A 21046-nucleotide genomic window follows, 5' to 3' on the forward strand; every position below is an offset into this window, starting at 1 on the left:
GTATTTGCCAGTAGCTTGCTGCCCCCCGCTCCTGTAGCTCCCTCAGTCCCCCCCCCCCCCCCCATAGCTTGCTGCCTTGCCTCCTCCTATAGCTCTCTGCCGCCTGCCTGTAGCTCGCTGCCTCACCCTCCTGCTGATCCGTGATCCAGTCGTTATGTGGTCGGTCGTTATGCTTCACAGAGTAACGACCATTTGCATATTACATTTTTATTATATAGGATACTGCCCAGGAAGATGCAGGATACCTGGATCTAAGTCAGAAAACCCTTTGGCAGGAATGCACAACTATGTGAACTGATAACTATGCATTTTAAATAATACTATAAACCACTTATACTATTGTACCAAACACTCTTTTTAAAAACAATCGAACAAGCAAACAATCTCACAAATATCTGAGGACTGGAAATAAAAAGGATAAACTTAGGAAGATTCTTAGCCCTTCCCACCCTCACATTCATACCCATAGGAAGCCTCGTCCCCTTACACTGTCCTGAGCATTCCATGCCTGGTGCTCTCTGGGTGACCCTAACAGGTGTACACTGTCCCTTTTTAGCAACTATGCCTAATTCAGTAAATGACCGAAAATCTAGTCAGCCCACTGCATCACTTTTTTATAACAGGTTTTTCCAGGTGTTATTAAATCTACTCAGTTTTGGGTACAAACTGAGTAGCCATCATGGCTGGAGATACCGAAGAGAAATAATCGCTTAAGTACCTAGTCAGTGAGCGAGTTATTTCCATTTCAGTTACTGTGATAACACCTGTGATATGTTCAATAAACAAGGACACACTGAACAGATAAGTACTGTGCACTTACTGTACCAAGAACCACCTCAGCTTTTTTTTCACGTGCTGCTAATTACGTTTGTTAAATATTAATAGAAAACCTTCCAAAACCTTCTTTTGTTGGCATCAGACACTTAGTTACAGGTAAGAAGAAAATCTCCATACATTTAACCAATCACCTAATTATCATCTCTGCTTGGAGAAGTCTGAATGGCAAAGCCACGCTTCCCATTGACTGGCCTGGGAGGGAGATCTATTTCCACCACAGAATGGATTGTGTAGGAGCAGGGGAAACCCTGAATGTTCCACAGATGCACCAAAGTTATGTGGTCCGGCTATTGTTTCTGTTGGGCCACCATAGAGTTGAGCAGGGGATTTTTAAAACCAGCAAAAATATTTATTGAATGACTGACTGATGGGCCAGCAATGTTGTCAGCAGCTCTCCTTGGCTCTATTTGTCAGACGTCTGTAACACCCATTAAGGCCACATTTCCTCTGTGAAGCACTTAAAAAAAATAACATTCCTTGTGTCTAAGGTAGAGCGAGGGGTTAACGTCTTTCTCCTATCAGCAGTGTAGAATCAATGTCATTTAGGTGGCCTTGCCTTTGGGCTGTGGACAGCAGCCCTGGGGAGGGAGGGAGGTGAAACTGGCACACTCGGTGTTCCAGCCGGGAGTGTCTGCAGGCCCAGAGCCCTTCTCAGGGCCGGCGGCGGCAATACTGTCTCAGCTCTGAGGTCCACGGCCCCTAGAGGGAAATTCAGGACATCAGGCAGCATCATCCCCAAGTGACACACCGAATGCTGCTGAGAAAAGGGCGATGCTGCTAAGTTACTAAAAATCAGCAAAAATATTTATTGAATGTAGGTGAAGTAGGCGAAGGCAGGAGGACATGATTCCATCTTTGCTTTAACTAGCCTGGGAACGGACACTTTTGGGTCTTCCTGTGCTTCGATACCCAGAGGCCTGTAAATACTACAGATAACACAGGAAAGCATCTTCAGGTGAAGACCTGGGAAAGAAGATTCCCTGTACAGACCACCTGGCAGCCATCACCCAGACAGACCATGGGACGCCTGGAAGAGAATCACCTTGGACCAAAGCAGAGGCGAAGATGGCAGGGCTGATTCGTCTCAAAAATGTACTGCTCATGATAAGAACTCTCGACGTTTTCTTCGAGACACCCGGCAGTGTTTACCGATTTGCAAATCCTAAGGCCCTTGGATAAAATTTTGCCATTTCTAATTTTAGCTAAAGCCTCCTAACTCTTCTATGCTCACTTGACACCGCTCATGGGGGCCTCTCAACAATGGCTGTTTGTTTTGGGGGTCGAGTTTTTATAGTAAAAAGAAGGCAGCTGAATTGGGAGGGATTTAAAGAGGACAAAAAAGGTGAAAGACATCAACTATTCCAGACTACAGAGAGTTTTCATTTAAAATGAATTTTTATTGGTATTTAGAGAGAGAGATGAAGGGAGAGGAAGAGAAACATAATAGACGGACTGCCTCCTGCACACCTCCTACTGGGGATCTAGCCCAAAACCTGGGCATGTGCCCTGACCAGGAATTGAATCAGTAACCTTTAGGTGCATGAGTTAGGGTGGGAGATTTCATTTTAAAATGATATTTGAGAAGCTGCATTTTACAGCTTATTCCTATATTGTAATTGCTTTTCCTAGAAAATGGTGAGCCTTATTTCTTTTTAATTTATTATTACTCATTCCTAGTACACCACTGTGGGACCCAAGGGAATCTTTACTAAAGGAGGAGGGACCTGGAACCATTAAGAGATTCATTAGAAAAAAACAACACACACACAAGAAAACTCAAAAGTATTAAATGGGCCCATATTAAATTTCAAAAAATCAACACATCCCAAAGACAAACATGATAATCTACCACTCTTCATTATCCAGTCAATCCTCCACTTGTGAAAATAACTAAGTGTGGTCTGTGCTCAGGAATACCAGACACCAGGAAGTGAACTAAGAGAAGAAGAATGTGGTGGCAAAGAAAAGAGTCAAAAACTAAAAACAGATCAAATACATCAGGAAATGGAAAAAACAAATAATTTTCCCTAATTTTTTTTTTGTAGTTCCTAAAGCAGAAATTAAATCATTTTTATTGCTAGATCAAACTGAGAAAGGAATGTGTGTAAGGAGATGGGTTGCCAATTTAAGAAAATACTCTAATATTTATCTTTTGTTTATGTGTCACCCCAACGACGATGATTGTGAACCCAGAGCTCCATAGACCAAGAAGAAAAGTGTCAGCTGCCCTCAGAAAGTAGCTGTCCTAGCTCGGCCCTGCTCATTTTAGCTGCAGGCAGTTTCTCTGCACTCCACCTGTCTGGTGATATTACAGCTCACAAAGTAAGAGGAAATAAGCCTACTTATAAATTCCACATCTTTACTAAGGTTCCATTGTCCTCTGTGAATAAGAATGGAAACTAACCCGTGTCGTTAAATAGCTAAAGCTATTAATATTCTTATTTTATAATTTCAGGAAATACTTTGTCTCAAATTTTTGCTTATAATCTGTCTAAGTTTAAAAAGTCAAGGATTTGGCCAGCGTGGCCAGCATGCCTGGCAGATCTGGGGCCGAGGATTCTGCTGGCTCGGTCCACTCGTGTGGCGGGGCCAGGGTCAGGATTGCACTGGTGCCACTGGGGTGTCTGGCAGGGTAGGGGGCGAGGAGGTGGCCCATGCTGTGGGGAAATCAGTTCCATGCAAGGAGACTGAGGACATGAGCTGATGTGTTGAGGATGGCGGGAGGCAGGCTTCTCACAACTGCAGAAGGAAATGATAGCTACGGAAGAGAGAAGGCTTAAAGCAACCCATGGTGCTGGAATGAAAGGAGGGATATCAGTATGAACTCGTGGTATTTAATGTAAATAGACAAAGGAAGAGAAATACCAGTGCGTGCGTGCGTGCGTGTGTATGCATTCCCCCCATGCCCCCAGTTCTGTTTGCTGACAGTCTAAAAGCAGTAACACACCAGGAGCAACAACCACACCTACTACCCAGGTCTTGCTTTCCACATCCCACACCAAGGCTTTTTGGAGCGATGGCTGATTTCATCACTGGGACAGGGAAGGCCCAAGATGAGCCTGGAATGGTAGTGATTGTGAGCCAGAAAGTAAGGAAGTTCTCAAAGATTGACAGGGACATGGCAAACGGATACCACAGCTAGACCAAAGGGACTTCCCCTCTCCAAACCTGGGACAAGTAGGTCTGCTTATTTGGGAAAACACGGAGAATGAATATCACTGTCTACGGGTATTTCTCTTTGTCCGTTGTGGATGTATGGACCACAGCTTTTACCTTCTAGTTGCCAAGAGATGCAGACCACAGATTAGACCAAAGAGTGGGGTTAACCTGGCATAAAGCCATCACCACAAGTGCACAAACAGCTCAGATCTGTGCTCTGTTGACAATATGGTGCTTTTAAAAAATGTCTAATATGCAGATGCCTACACATCAGCATATATCTATACCCGTTGCTAATAAAGCCCTTCTCTGGATACAGTGAGACAATGCATTTCTGTTCTGATTTTAAAAAATAAATTTAAAAATTTCAAATGAAAAGTCTTTGTTCTTTTGAATCATGACCGGTCCCTTGGGGTAATGGCCATGTTTAAACCCGTACTTATGTTGGGGTACTCGCGATCAGCTGCAGAGACAAATGGTTTTGGTTATTAATGCATACATAATTTTTTTTTCTAAGTTGTATCCTTAATACCTACTAGAAGAAAACATTTATCCCCCTGAAAAATAATTTGTAAGACATGGTATCAATTAGGTTGGCTTTAAATGCTCCCTTTCCTCAAATTCTGACTAAAAGAATCACTTGGGGAGGAAAAAAAAAAATCTTTTTCACTGTTGACAATCTGTGGTTGAGATTTAGCTCTAACTTTTAAAAAACATTTGTATATTCAAACATAAAAGTTGTAAGGACAGCATTAAAAAAAACTCGCAAATATCCTTCACTCAGATGATTTCAAACATATCTGTGGTATTCTCACATATATGTATACACACACAATATTTTATTTATGCAGATTATAATAATCTGTTTCTGAGATCAACCAATTTATTTCAGCCACAGAACCCTACACAATTTTGTTTTTCAAATAATTCCTAACTCAAGCTAGGAAAGGTAACTGATGGTGCTGGGATAGCGGAAGGCCTTGTTTAGGCATGGTTTTAGACTTGGTGGGTAAGTCATACCATCGCACAAGAGTCCAGAAACGAAACCAGCTCTCTACGGAAGCGAGGCCGCCAGAGGAGTGAAGCAGAAAGGAGATCCGTCCCTGGGACATGCTTGTCTGTCCCCACATACATCAAGCGAGCAGCTTGTTTACAATACCTAATAGATAATTCTTTTTTTGAAATGTGGACCAAGTTGTGACAGAACTGATTTTTCAAAAGAAGCTAGAAATTGTGGATTTTTAATTTACTGACTGATTTTAGAGAAAGTGAGGAAGGGAGGGAGATTGAGAGGGAGAAGGGGATGGGTGGGTTGATTCTTGCATGTGCCCTGACCTGGGATCAAATGCTCTCACCAAATGAACTACTCAGCCAGGACCTACAAATAGTGGATTTTTAAGTGTTATTATCCTATTTTGAAATGGGACTAATGTTTAAAAATAATAAAACTAGTTTAGGGGGGGAAAAAAAAGTTCATCTGTGTCTTGTATATAGCACACTGAACACTACCAGTTGCCAGGTGTAATGGTGATTCCCATTAAATATCTGGCGATGACTAATAGCAAGTTCTAATACCATAAATAGGTAACAGACACTGTGTAAAACAATGCCCCGACCCTAGGATCCTGGAGCCATTCTCTTGCAGAGGAAGTGAGGCAATCGAGACGACACGGCGCACATGGAAAAGGAAGATGGAGCTGGCAAGGCCGATCCCTACCACAAAGCAACATCTGTGAAACAGCTTTTCAGAGGAACCTGACTGAGGGCCCCCCTCTCATAAAGAAGCTGGTTCAAACACGGCCATTACCCCGAGGGACCGCTCATGATTCAAAAGAGCAAAGACTTTTCATTTGAAATTTTTAAATTTAATTTTTTTAAATCAGAACATAAGCAGTGCCAGGTGGGTACTGGAAATGTTGGGAGGTAAACCACTGTGTCAAGTATATGGTTGTCTAGCCACCATGCTGTACACCTGAAACTAATACGAAATCATATCGAATGTCAACTTGTAATTGGAAAAAAAAAGACAAGCAAGGAAGTTCCCTTTGCAGCCAAACGTTAAGATTTATGTAGTAAATCTTAAGATTTATGTAGTAAAATCAGTATTTACATATGACTGATTAGTACGATGAATGTTTGTTTACTTTTGCCTTATGTAGCTCAATTCACTAATTAGATAATCAAGATACTACAATTACTCATAAAATAAGAAGGATCCAATTTATAGATATATTTTGATTTTTTTACAGAGGAGGGGAGAGGGATAGAGAGTTAGAAACATTCATCAGTTGCCTTCTGCACCCCCCACTGGGGATGTGCCTGCAACCAAGATACATGCCTTTGACCGGAATCGAACCTGGGACCTTTCAGTCCATAGGCCGACACTCTATCCATTGTGCCAGACCAGTTAGGGCCCAATTTACATTTTTAAACATCTACCATCACTAAGAAATCATGCCGTTCCCCCTGTGCTCTTCACGAGGCTCTCCTTGGCACCCCTGTCTGTCGAGCCCAAATGACCTCTTGCTCTGCTGGCCACTGAGGATGTTAACCTCTCTATAACTTGTCAATTACGTATTCGGGTGCTGCCCTGGGGATATGTCTTCTGCTACCCTTTAAGCTACAGAATTCTGTATTGCTATTTAATATTTTAAGTGTTTCCACGTTTCCTTATAGTCTCCAATAGTTCCTAGAACAGTGTTACTCCAAGTGGTCCAGCTGCAAATAGCTGCTTGGCCGTGGTAAGTATGGAAACAGCACTTAGAAACACTTATGGCAATTGGATGTTACAGTGCACAGCCAAAGGCGAGATCAGTGAACTCACTTTGTTACACTCTCCTGGTGAGGTCCTGTATGGTGCACACTGGGTGTTAGTCATACACAGCTGGACCGTGTTATAATGGGTAATACTCAAGAACAGTTTATCAACTCTAACTCAAAAGTACATAAAAACCTCAGAAAACATAAGCATTTATTTGTTTTTATTGCTTATGCTTACAATCATTTACATTTTAGTAAGGTCTGTTTTCAAATTTGTAGTTCAGCACTCTTAGCCACACCAGGAAAGCAAAATTTGTAGTACTTATTTTTAGTTCAATTTAACCTCATGCCTAAGTCCTTCACAAAACAAGCTTCACAGACATTTCTGTCCAGAAAAGACACATCTTTTGGAAATTAACACTTATTGTGAACCAGATTAAGAAGATGGGAGCCAGTCCAGAGAAATCAAGACTCAAAGAGTTTGTAGTAGGTTTCACTTGGCGGTGTAATGCCCTCATAATAACCGAGTCTAGTTTTAGGGCTAAAACCTGCGATGAGATGTGTGATTGGCACAGACAACTAATAAAATCATCAACACGAGACAGCATTTATACATAAAATATAAAGGGATAACCTCAAAACCAAAAGAATTCTTTGAAAGAAAAAGTACTAACTTAGAAAGCCAACATTTGTAGCAGAGCCGAACCTGGTCTGGGCAGCCGGTAAGGACATCAAGGTCGGAGTTGATGCTCCAAAGATGCTCCCTAGACCTTGGACCTGATCCTGGAAGAGTTCTGTCTGAGGCTGCAAGTTCTCTCTGGGGTTTTGGAGACCCTCCCAGAGTCTCTAACCACCGTCTCTAACCACATCCTTCCCAGGCAATATCCAACTTCAGGGGTGACGCTGTCCTCCGAGGGTTGGATGAAAGGCAGAAGAAGAGCATGATTGCCAAAGTAACCTTCTACCACCACACCACAGGGGTAAGGCTGTTTTGTGGGGTGTGTGTGTGTGTGTGTGTGTTTCCCCAATTAGAGTTTAAATGTATCTTTACTGTATATTTCATATAGACTCATTTTGTACATGAGAATGCCTGGCTATGTAAAAAGGGTGCATTAATTAAATGTGAATCTTTGTATTTGAATGCCTAATAAAGAGATGGATAGATTTTCTAGATACTTCCCCTAGGAGTCGGGATTGTGCCATCTGTTACTGTAGTTTGTTGTTGTTGTTACTGTATTTTTCTAGCTCATGGGGTGTTTGGCTTCCCAAGGCGATACGCGTCAGAGTCCCGCTTGTTCACGATGAATGAATTGCTTATTTCTTTGCCTGCCCTTTAGCTCCAGCAGATGCAGGAAAGGAGTGGTGCCCAGTAAATGGTGAATGGCATTTCCCATGTTTTAACACTGGCAACAGGCAAGGCTTAACTAAATAACAGAAGGAAGTGCAAGGATAGGAGAGTTTTGCTACTCCGCCTACTGTACACATATTATATATACATATACAGAGAAGAGGAATACATTAATTTCACTTAAGGAACATTATCAGCTGTACAATTCTGATTTCTCAAAGTTGATTTTTTTCCCCCACGAAGGATTTCATGGAGTCAATTTAAACCAGATGAAAAAAAACAACCCACAAAAATGAACATGCATTAAATCTACCATCTTCATATATTATTAATAGAAGGTAGGAAGTAAACTATACTGTTAAGGGTGGCCTTAGACCCACTCTCTACAGGTCTCTCTTGTTAATAACTTCCTATGTATCCTTTCAGAAAATGTTCTGCGCCAATAGTCCATGCATGCACATTTATTTTAAAAAATAAAATTACATATAAATATTATGTATGCATATACATATAGGGTGTCTCCAAAAATGTACACACAATTTGAATAATTGTTAATTCTACATGTTTCTTTCTTTTCAGATTTAACCCACTGGAATTAATAATTATTCAGTGTGTATACACTTTTTGGGGTTACCTTGGTATATATACACCCATACATATACCATGTAATCTGATCTATATGTTGCTTTTTTTAATGCCTTAAATAATATGGCAAAGAGTTTGTACCTCAAACATTCCCTCTATCTACTCCCATACTTCAACCCCTTCTCACAGTTAAGCAGAGCCATGTAATTAGTTGTTAGGGCCATGTTATTAGTTGTTAGGGCCATGTTATTAGTTGTTAGGGCCATGTTATAATGGGCTGTGGGACACACACACTCCTTCACCAAAGACAGAAAAAAGCTGGTGTGCAAACTGTGCTGGTATACAGGACTACTGTCCAACCAACCAAGTCATCCGGGCAGGGCAGGCCTTTACTATGTTTTTAAATAACCTGTCCATTTACTGCAATTTCCTGGGCTTGGGGGTAGAAGTGTTTTAGTCTGAGAGTTTTGTTTATTTGAAAGGTAAGTTTTTATGAACCTCTAAACAAGTAGGTCAAATACATTATTTGGCTCTGTAAATTCTGAATTACTCTGAACAGGCGATGGTAACTTGACTCACACGATTACACTGATGCCTTGGCGCACAGACAGTGGTTGAAGAGATGGCTTCACCAGAGACAGTGGATTCCTTCAGAAGAAATGGAGAAAGCTGTTGACCCTGACAGGCCATCAATGAGGAGGAACACTCACCTGGCCGGCGTGGCTCAGCTGCTGAGCGTCGACCTGTGAACCAGAAGGTCACAGTTCGATTCCCGGTCAGGGCATATGCCCAGGTTGCGGGCTCGATCCCCACTGTGGGGCGTGCAGGAGGCAGCCGATCAATGATTCTCTCTCATCACTGATATTTCTATCTCCCATCTCCCTCCCCCTTCCTCTCTGAAATCAATACAAATATTTAAAGGAAAATAAAAAGGAAGAGGAGGGCTCAAAGAAGACTGGGAAATAGCATCAGTATGACTTGATCTTCTACAAAACCCATGACCTAGCTTTCCTGACTTCTGTGGGACTCCCAACTCTTCTTCATGGTTTATTTTTTTTACTTCTAATTGTGAAATCGTTTTCTTCATTTTCATTTATTATTGAATTGATTGGGGTTAATGAAATTTCATTGGTTAATGAAATTATACAGTTGAAGGTGTGCATTTCTATAATACATTAGCTGTATATTGGACTGCGTGTTCACCACCCCAAGTCATGTCTCTTTTTATCACCCTCTATCCCTCCTCTACCCTCTCCTGCCCTCCTCACCCTCATTTCCTTCTGCTAATGACCATACTATACTGCTGTCTGGCTACAAAGGTTGCTGTTTTTTTTTTTTTTCTTTCCTTAATCCTTTCACCTTTTTCATCAGCCACCTCCCCTTGCCCCCCGCCCCTCTGACAGCTGTGAGTCTGATTTCACTTATATGTGGAATCTAATGAATTGCGAAATATTTCAAACACTGCAGCAGACACTGTATGCCCTCTACCCAACGCCACCCCGCAACCCTCCTTCTTTGCCAGGAGACCTGTGATTCTGCTCAGGTGTTCACCCTCCCTAACAACACATACACACAGTCATTTACTCAGGCATGGAGGCTGGCTAGTCAAAGCTAAAATTGGGAATTCTAGTCTCCTTGATCAGATTAGGACAGTTTCCTAGATCTGTGTGAAGATGGGGGGCAGGAGGGAGGGGAAAGGGGACTGGGGAGGATTCTTGAAGGGAGCTGCCATATGCACATGTTGCCTTAATTTTTGTCTTGAGGTGAGGGGAGCCAGCCTAAAAGGACAAGTCAAAATGCTGAGGGGATGGGAAGGAGCTGGGTCCTTGAGGAGACACAGCTGAGCAACTGGATTATGAAACCTCAGATCCGCCCTACCTTTGGACTTCTTGTTATCAGAGAGAGATAACTTTCTTTGTTGTTTAAGCCAAATCTGTTTGGGTTTTCTGCTACTTGTAGCCAAAGCATTCTGCTCCTGAGAAAAGCTGATAAGCTTAGTGTTGCATACTGAGTTTGAGTTTAAGGTGGAAATTCCAGCAGAAATACAATCACAGAGCAGGTGAGAGGAGAGGAGTGCAGAGAGGAGGGGCTCAGCACAGAAATGACATGCGGAGTCACCAGGTATGACCATGACTACCATGGCTAACACTTACCCAGTGCCCTTCACATGCTACGCACCATTCCAAACGTATTAAAAGAATTAGCTCCGTTATCCTCACAGCTTTAACAGCTTCCAATCCCAGTGTACACATGGCAGAGAGGAGGACTAAGGAGGTTTAGTAACGTGACAAAGGTTACAAAGGCTGGGTGGCAGGGCCATGGTTTAAACCCAGCAGGCTGGCAATAGAGTAAACACTATGTTGTGTTACCGAATGCTTAAGTCACAGGAGGAGAAAATGACAATATTCAGAGAAGTAAATACAAACCACAACATTTCTAAAGGGGAAATATAAAGGAGAGGCCCTGGCTTGTATGGCTCAGTTTGCTGGGCATCTCATGCACCAAAAGGCTGCGAGTTCGATTCCTGGTGAGGACACATGTCCGTGTTGTAGGGCGTGCAGGAGGCAGCCGATCTATGTTTCACTCTCATATTGATGTTTCCCCCTCTTTCCTAATCTTTCCTCTTTCTAAACATCAATTAAATTTTTTTTTTTTTTTTTTTTTTTTTTTTTTTACCAACAACAGCAAAAAAATAAAGGAGCAGCTTTAATTGGAGGGAAAAAATGAGGCATAACAGTAATAAAGTCTGACACTCAGGGAACTGGAGAGACAATTTGAGGGCCGGGTCAGGGGAGAGGCCCTGATTCCAAGACAGCCTACAGATTCTGCACTGGACAAGGGATGGGGCTGCAGAAGTGTGGGCGAGGCAGACACCAGCTTCATCCACTGCACTGGTATGCTTAGGAGCAGCATGCCCCAATAGTGCATTTAGCTTCCTGGTCTTAACAAGATACTAAGTCACCACATATAGGAAAGTAATACTTACTGAGTACAGACAAAATGCCGAGCGCCAGGCTGGGTTGGAACTTCATATGTATGTTTTGACATCTAATCTTCACAATAACCTTAATCATCACTACGGCATTATCTTCTCGTGAGCAATTCCACCAAGCAAATGTAACTTATAAGCATGCACTCATTCACACCCACCAGCAAGTCCTGTTGGTTCAACCTTCAAAATATATCCAGAACTCAGTCGTTTCTCCTGTAAATGGCTGTCAGCACGGATGATTTCTCAATATTTGGAGAGATACCCTGGTAATGACTTTAGTCTTCCTTTGGATATCCTCAAATACCACTTCACAGACAAAATAAAAAAGACTGGATTCTTACACATCCTGCTACTATCACTGTCCAGCACGTGTTTGTCAGCCAGGCAATGTGCTAAGGCAGCGATTGCCAACCCTCTTCATCCCATGGTGCACATTAACTAATCACACCAAAAAAAAAAAAAAAAAATTGTTTGATCTGACTAGGTATATAGATTTTTTTGCTGCAAAAATAGGTATAATTTTCATTCATTCACACTGGATGGCTATTATTGTGCTGGCTGTTTTGTTTTGTTTTTTACTTAAAAATTTTTTTTCTTATTTGACAATCTAAAGGAAAAGATGTCATTGCCCCTGGCTAAATAGGTATTGCATGTTTTAAAAATTCTTGCAGCTCACCAGCTGAAAATTGCTATGCTGGTAATCAATATATAATCACCAGTAGGCCGGGGCATGAATTCGTGCACATAGAAAGGAAATTAATTAGAAGAAATATTTTAATATCCCTGCTCGCCCTTTTTCTATAATAGAAGTGTCAACCAAATTCATGATCAACTATGACAGATGGAAACACATACATGCGACTGGCACCTGCGAGAGCTTTAGATGTATCGCGCATGCACGAGTCAACTTAGCCTTTTATAGATATAAAATAAACTGCTGAATTAGGCCTGCTTTCTGATTTAGCTAATCTTTTTCCAGCCTAGGGAAGCACCCCAACTTCTCTTTCAGATAATTTTCAGCAACGCATAGCAGTATATATTAACACGAAGCAGATTATTATAGCAGATCATGCAGGGAGAACAAAGGGTAAAATATTTAACTTCAGCAGTATTGTGTTTGACTATATTCTGCACAGTGCGAAAACCTGAAGTCATTTTCAAGGTCCAGCATTTCTTACTTCTTTTCAGTTGGGTCAAACTTCTAAGCTTTCTAAATCTCCATTTTCCAGCTAATGAAAAGAAAATAGGATTCCACCAAGTCTCCTATCTATCTACTCCAGGATTTCTGTGAGGATCAAATGAGATGCTGCATGGGAAAACGCTTCATAGACATTTGGTTACCGTGTGAAATGTTTCCACCTGGCTATAAAGCAAGTGGTGTTCCTAGGCTGAAGAAACCGCAAGGAGGCTGGTTGCTAGGGAGAGGCAGCCAGGCGTTGCTATGTGACGTCATTACCTGGAGAGACACTTAGCATATAGAGGTCCTTGGGATTAGCGATCAGCCCATTGGGAGGTATAGACAAGCAATCAGGAAAACACAGCACAACAGCCTCTGTGATAGAGGAAGTGCAGGGCGACAGTGGAGTACAAATCAAGGACAGCTGACCAGACCTCAGGGAACTGAGAAGGTGGGAAAGAGGCATGTTCCACAGCTGGAACAAAGATTGGGGAGCTGAAGGAAGAGTAAGGTGTCTTTAAAGAAGGTTCAGTGAGACTGGAGAACAGAGCACAGAAAAGACAGTGAAGGTGAAGGGAAGACATGATAGAAAATAGAGGCATTCCTCGTTGATGATGCAGGGTCTTGCGAACCACTTGAAGAAGCTTAGGCTTTATGCCAAAAGCAAGGGAGAGTCAGGGGAGGATTTCAAAGCAAAGGCATGAGGTGCCGAGTTTTGCATTTTTGGAAGGTGTGTTCTGGTTACAGCATGGAAGGATTAAGACTGGAGCTAGGAAGACCCATTAGGGACAGCTGCATCCATGGGACCCTTAGCAGACACCTCAACTAGAAATGGTGACAGTCAGATTCAAAAGCGATTAAGGAGACTGAATTTACCTCATCTGGTGACTGACTCGGTGAGGCTGGAGATGACGTGGGGAAAGATGAATTGAGGACAACTAGATCTCTGGCACTGGCACGAGGCAGAAGGCCGAGCACAGAGCTGCTTGTACATGTTGGTAAGTTTCTCAAAGCAGCCACACTTTTTGGAAAAGCAACCCGCCAGAGTCTCAGTCAGCCCCATAAAAAATACCTTTGTGTTGACATTTTAAATTTATTCCTTCTTCTTCCTACTGCACTTCTAAATAAGAGCAAATGCCCTCTGGATTGGTAAACACAGAATGTGGCCTTATAAAACGGTGTGGGAGGAAGGAGGATAAACAAAGGGCCTACTTAACTGGAGTAGCTATTAGTTGGCTGTTGGGTGTTGTCGGGAAGAGCCAAGTAACTTGGAATGATGAAAGCAAGACGAAGAATTAGCAGACTATTTAAAATGAAATCATTGTTTCTGCTAAGTGGGACACATTGCCAATTAAGATGCACGTTAATCATTCTTGAAAATTTAAATATTTACTCTTGAGTTGCTATATTAGCTAGCACATGTTGCTTTGGGGGTCATGCTCCTTGCAATAACAAACTGCGAATGCTCAGTGGCTGAACTTGAGACGTGTTACTTGTTCCTCACACATTAATCCAAGACAAATGCTTCTGGGGGTGAGCGGGGGCTTTTGTTCCAGACAGTCCTTTAGTGACCAATCTGACAGAAACTCTTCCATCTGCAATACACGACTTCCTGGTTACCTCGGCCACTGATAACCAGCCAGCAAAAAGGGACTGGGGGTGGAGGGTCACATGTGGGAGGCTTTTCTGAGCTAGACCTGGGAGTGGCTGGACCTCAGAAAATCCACTGGCAAGTCCTCAGTCACATAACACAGAGCGCTTCAAGGAAGTGTGTGCCCACAAGGGAGAGGAAGCAAGTTTTGGTGAGTAGTTAGCAGTCTCTGTTATACATGGGAAATTCTAAGGACAACACACATAACTTACTCATCTTTGCAAAGCCTAACAGCATCTCTAAGAAAACAGGAATTTAAAGTACTCAAATGGAATTCTGTTGAAAAAAATAACTTGTGAAAAATAATGCCTTGTAAGAGATCCATTTTATGGATAAACTAGTGCGAAAAGATAATTGTGGAATATATAAACTGAAGAAATGTAAAAAAATAAAATAAAAAATTGAAGCTTTCTAAAATCTTGAGTTAGGGAAGTTGTTCATTTCAACCTGGATTTTCCTTATTCACCAGGAAGATACCAAAAATATTATGAAGAAACCACTCCCAACTTGTGGCTCAATTAGAACTCTGAATACTATTTCTGAAGTGCTATAAAATCTCCGTTAGTGGCTAGTAATTACTCACTTGTTGTAAATGTTGTTAGCTGTTACTCTCATAATGTTTATATAAAGCATAGTTATCATTTCAGGTAGTTCAAGCTCAGGGGAACAAGATCCAAATATGGAGATTTTCCCCAGGAACCAACCTCCATGTTTGTAATTCGTGTCTCAGAATGGAAATCTATAAACCAAGAGAGAGTTCCCAATTTATTAGTCAGGAAAATGCTCGTTGGTAACAAATAAGCTGCTGAATTTTCAATGGCCAACACACAAAGGTTTGTTTCTTGCTCATGGAGTAAGTTCAATCCTGGTCAGATAGTCCTCCTCCAATTTGTAGATTTGCCAACTACAACATAAGGCCCACAAGGTACCACAGCAAAGGAGAAAGAAATGAAGAGAGCACAGCAGCTCTTGACAACCACGGCCCCAAAGTGACACTTACCATTTCTGCTCAGAGTTCACTGGCCCGTACTAGTCATGTGGTCCCAACCTGAAGGCTAGCTAGGCTAGGACATCTGGAGGAGTACATACAAGGCTCTCCCATGATTATGGCCTGGCCTAACTGGTACAGACCTTAAACCCCAGTTCTTAGCTACATTTCCTACCCTACATTTAAAAGTTGTATTCTGGCATACAAATTAGCTTCCTGTGATTTGTTTCCTAGTACCCGTGAAACAGATAATATAAATGATCGAGGAGACATATGTACTACTACATGTAATACTTTAAACAATAAAATAAAAATTTTAAAAATGATCAAATTAAACTTCTGGGCTTGCAAACCTAAACAAACCCTTAATTCTTGATGACCTATTGGCAATTAACATGACCTGAGGCCCTCTGGGAAGTAGTCAGTTGATTCCTCTGAACATCTCTTAGCCACAACACCCTAAACAAATAATCCATTCACCCATCAGTCAATAATATTGGGTCTATGTGTCTAGCGTGATGCCTGACACTAAGGAAATAGCATGAAAAAGACATGTGTGGTTCCTGCCCAGACAGAACTTACAGTTAAGAAAGGGAGACGGCTTTAAAAAAAAAAAAAAAAAATTACCAACCACCCTATTATTACAATCTAGATAAACTGGAGACATGAAGAAGAGCAGAATTGCTAACATGGCACTTTGAGACTTCACTGGTTTAGGGAAGGTTGCTGAGACAAATGTAGGGCCCTGAAAGATAAGAAAGGGTTAGAAAAGGTGAAAAGGGAGGGTTAAGAACGTGTCAGACCAAAGGAATGGGACAGGCTGTGGTGAGAAAGACTGGAAGCAGTTCAATATTAATTATTACTTCTGGTCTTGAGCTTTGAAATAGTTTTAATAATTCAGTTTCTCTCCACTTGACTGCTATAACAGTATTATAACTAAGTTTTAAAGAATTCAATTTGATGCTAACCAATCAGGTGTGCAATAGACTGCAATTCTTTTTTGTTGTTGTTAATCCTCACCTGAGGATATTTTTCCATTGATTTTTTTTTAAATTTTTTAAAATTTTTTTTTTAGGGAGAGTGGAAGAGAGAGGGAAAGACAGAAACATCGATTGGTTGCTTGCCTCCTGCACAAGCCCCAAGCGAGGTACATGTCCTTGACTGGAATTGAACCCGGGATCCTTTGATCCACAAGCTAATGCTCTATCCACTGAGCCAAACCAGCTAGGGCTAGATTGCAATTCTTTAACAATGTCCTCAAATATTAGGGGAGGGAAGAAAATTGACTACAACTTCCCTTTGAAAAATACTTACGCTATATATATATATATTTGAAATTAGTGAACCATGAGTTAGATCTTTGATATAATTTTAAAAAGTAGTCTATGTTGAATAAGATGGATGCTCAATGAAACTGTAGATATTTGCAGAAAATTAATTCCTGGGTCTAACATTAAATTTAAAATTCAATACCAAAACCTGAATCTGTCTTTATTCCAAAACAGAATTTAGTCTTTCTTCTTCAAATACAATATACTTCCATTTGGGGGGATTTTTTAAAATAACTTTTAAAACTAGCATTTTTAGGCTGAAAGAGGGGAAAGCACATGGTAATAAACCGCACACCAAGATTTCCATGGTGCAGGAAACATGAAAAATCAATATGGGCCTATGACAAATCATATAGTCTATGAGAACAAACATACCTGAAAATTATGCATCTATTATAGGTAGTGAAGCGGAAGACAATTGTGTCATTAAAGTTAAATATTGATATAGTGTTGCAAATAAAATAAAAACCATATTCATCTGATAAGTACTTCACAGTAATGTTATAAGAATGCGTTAAAAAATCTATAAAACTTTTTGTAGTCCCAGAAGGTGTAGGGGCTGAAGTGTCTTTATTCTGCTGTGGAACAGGAAAACAGCCGTATTATTTAATCGTTTAGCAACTAAACAAGTTGGAATGAGAACATATTTCCGCCTCTCTGCATTGCAGTCATAAAATGTACATACATTTAATGCATTTTGAAGCTACTATTTTATACTCATAAAATGACTGCCATTTTAAAAACTGATCTTCTCAGCTAAACACAGTTAGCAATTTTAAGGATAGTAAGCCTTCTCAGCTCTAAAAGCCTATAAAGTTACAACTTATTTAAGTTTGAAAACTTAAAAAAAAAATTAAGCAAAGTAAAAGAGAATTCTAATAGGAGAGGAGGCTGGTGTTACTTCTTGCTTGCTGTTTCTCTAAGCCGTTTTCACGTAGTGTAATAACAACCCACATTTATTGAGCGTTCCTGTGCTAGGCGTTATGAAGTCAGGAGCTTACTGTTAATCCTCACCACAACCCAATGTTATCACACACTTCTTTATATTCCAGATAAGGAAACCAAGACTTCAAAAGGTAGTGAGCTGTTGCTCAACGCCACTCAAGGATTAAACACAAACCGCTGAGTTCTCCCAAGCTGTCTACTTCTACAGCAGGCGCCCCTAACCCCTCCTCCCTCCTACAGATACTCTGTAAACAACTATTACTTATGCCACCGACCAAACTGTGGGTCCACCCTCGCCGGCAGCTCTGGGCTGTGGTTCCCTGGGACAGCCTCTGTATGGAAGGCACGTTGGCTAAACCTCCAACAGCATTTCCTACTCAGTGGGAAGCGTTGTAATTGGTTGCTATTACTCTGCTATGGAGGCAGATATTCAATGGAGTTAAGACCTTTCTAGCTCAAAGATCAAAAAGCAAAGCTCACGTGCACCTGGCCCTCCTTCCAAGAAAGCATGTTGAAAGAAAGACCAGGTTGAGGAGAAGAAACAGAAAAGCAAAGGCTCCCTCTTTTCTAGCCTGAGTTTTGGAGGCCACGGAGGCACGATAACACATAGGCTTTGTAGGCAGAAAGACCTGGGTTCTAATCCTAGTTCCACCACGTACGGTATCTTGGAATGCGGATAAGGAGTTACGTCTCTCAAGCCTGTTTTCTCACCTGTAAAGTCAGGGTATTACACACATAAGGTGCTTGTGAGTTATAATGAGACAGAGTATGCAATACTGATACTAGGGGTGGGGGTGGGGACAGGTCCAGTTTCCTTTACTAATATTTCTAGAAAAGAAAATATCGTGGGACAAATTTTTTTTTAAAATTCTTTCCAGCTATAAAATCTTGCAAAGTCCTTTCTGCCTCATTTTCAGTTCAAAACGTAAAAGAGTGACCAAAATGAAAAAGAATTCCACTCGAGAGGTTGCTTTTCCCTTAAACTGGAATATTTTAAAAATCGGATAGGCCTGGGAGGTGTTCGACCAACAGAAAAGGAAGCTAGCAGTCACGGAGGCCGCGGCAGCTGGCCATTCGCTTAACTCTGGAAGCACTGGCTGCTGATAGGATCTCCTTGCAGGAAACAGTCAGGGTGTTGGCTGAAAGAAATCTGCAATGACACAGCCACAATTCCTCATCATGTCAGCGTCATCTTCATCACTGCTTCTGTCTGGCTAATTTGGCTGCCAGATGTGAGGGCTTCGCCAGCTTGGTTAGGTCCAGGGAAGTGGAGCGACAAGCAGGGATCTGGGAGGAGTTCTGGGGTGGAAACTGCTGGGCCCGGGCCCGGCCTCAGACCCAAGGTGCTGCCTCAGGCTTCTGTTCCTCTCTGCTTCAGGCCTTTCTCCTCCCGTTATGCAAGGGCTGCCTCTGCTTGGATGAGTTTTTGTCCTTTCAGAAATCTTACTGCAGTGGCTTTGCCACAGCCCCTCCCCTCTTTTTCTAGATGAGGGGCTTTCAACTTTGACTTTGTGTGTGCTCACATATATGCACATGGACTTTTCTACAGGGAAGTGTCCATACTTCCATCAGATTCCTCAAGGAAACAGTGACCCCCCCCAAAGGAGTAAGAACCACTGCTGTTCTAGCTCAGTGCCCTCCCGCTTTAGTTTCTACTGGGAACTCTCTCAGTCATTCAGCTTCCCAATTCCCAACTCCCAATAGAAGAGTAACAATACTGCTACCATTGACGGAGCTTTGAGTAGGAGTCAGACACTGCTGGAAAGACTTTATGAGGATTAACTATGTTTTTATTCTCAAAACAACATTTTATAGGATCTACTATTTTACAGAAAGGAAACTGGGGCATTAGTGAATCTTGAGTAACTTGCTTAAAGTTACACAACTAGTAATTGGCAGGGCTTGACTTTAACTAGACATAGTGGTTAACACGGGTTGAGTTAAACTTTCTGAATCAAGCCACAGGTTGTAGGTAGAACTGTAGGTTGGCTGTCTGGATCAAGCGCTGGCCCAGCTGTAGCGGGGTGAGGGTGGAGAGGCACAGGGGGATCATAGTTCAAAATAAAGCCACTCCTCAGTAAGGCCACCCCAGAGTGGTTTCTCTTAAAAAGGATGTAGGTGGAGGGCAGGCATACTTAATAATTAATATGTTTAGTATAACCATCACTTTCATTGTTTATCTTTTATGTATGTTTCAAAATCAACAAACTAACTAATAATTAACTAAAACTTATGTTTAAGAAATATAAGTAAGAAAAATAAGGGGTGGCCAGGAGCCTGTCAGCTGAAGAAAACTCAATCATACACAAAGTCAGACAGACACTCCTGATGGACATGAGGCTTCCCTATGGTCCAGGGAGATCCAGTCCTGGCTTACAACTGAACTTTCACGGACAGCTCGAAACTCCAACCACCAGCTGTGTTAGTTTATTCCCACCCCGTCCTTAGCCCACACTAACAGCCTGATAGGGAAAAACTCCTCTTACTTATGAACAAATACAGGATTATTTCTTTAAAAATAACTGCAGAGAGAGAGAATGAATGAGACTGAATTTGGGAAATAAAAAATAGAATATATACCAAGATAAATTTGCCAGACCAGATAAAAATCATGTCCAAAAAAACATAGAAAGATAAAGACACTCCAAAATATATAATTCAAGAAGTCATTTTAAATGGTCTTAATGAAGGGCTACACTAGAAATATTCCATGTTTGTTGGTCTTTAAGGGTATACAAGTAAATTTGTGCCCAACATAGCTAACTACACAAGAATATCCTTTTACCTTTTCTTCTTTATAAAAAACCCCAATTTGGCTCAGAGAGGCAATGTGCCCAGCTAGGGGTGACAGCCAGGGGTGATGGTGGGGCACCGTTCTGGTCAGTACAAAGCAAGTTGAAGGTGTGAAGGCAAGCTTTGCTTCCCCGATGCATGCATCTCTTTTCCTTTGCCTCTTTTTTTTCTCCCTGTGCAAAATGCAGATGAGAGGCTGGCGGTGGAGCAACCATCATATAACCAGAAGACAGGCATGAGCTGTCGTGTCACAAGTCAAGGAGGGCCAAGGGCCAGGGGCAGTGCCGACTGTACAGTTACGAAACCAGCCCAACAACTGACCTCTGCCCTTTTCATTTTATGAGGATATATGCCCTATTTGGTTAAGTCAATGGTGTTGGAGTTCTATTCCATAGAAAACAAACAAACAGAAACCCATAATCCCAACTGAAATATCACTAGAAAAATTAATAAGAGTAACATAACTAATCAAAAATTGGG

General features: G+C 41.6%; 1 protein-coding gene across 3 annotated transcripts in view; it reads right to left on the reverse strand.

The window, feature by feature from the left end:
* The window catches only part of MYO1D (myosin ID), a 259333-nt gene that overhangs the window by 188861 nt on the left and 49426 nt on the right, over window positions 1-21046 (reverse strand). The gene's annotated exons all lie outside the window — the stretch shown is intronic.

The sequence above is a fragment of the Pipistrellus hanaki genome (assembly GCF_964339955.1).
Source record: "Pipistrellus hanaki genome assembly, chromosome: 16".
Taxonomy (NCBI): Eukaryota; Metazoa; Chordata; class Mammalia; order Chiroptera; family Vespertilionidae; genus Pipistrellus; species Pipistrellus hanaki.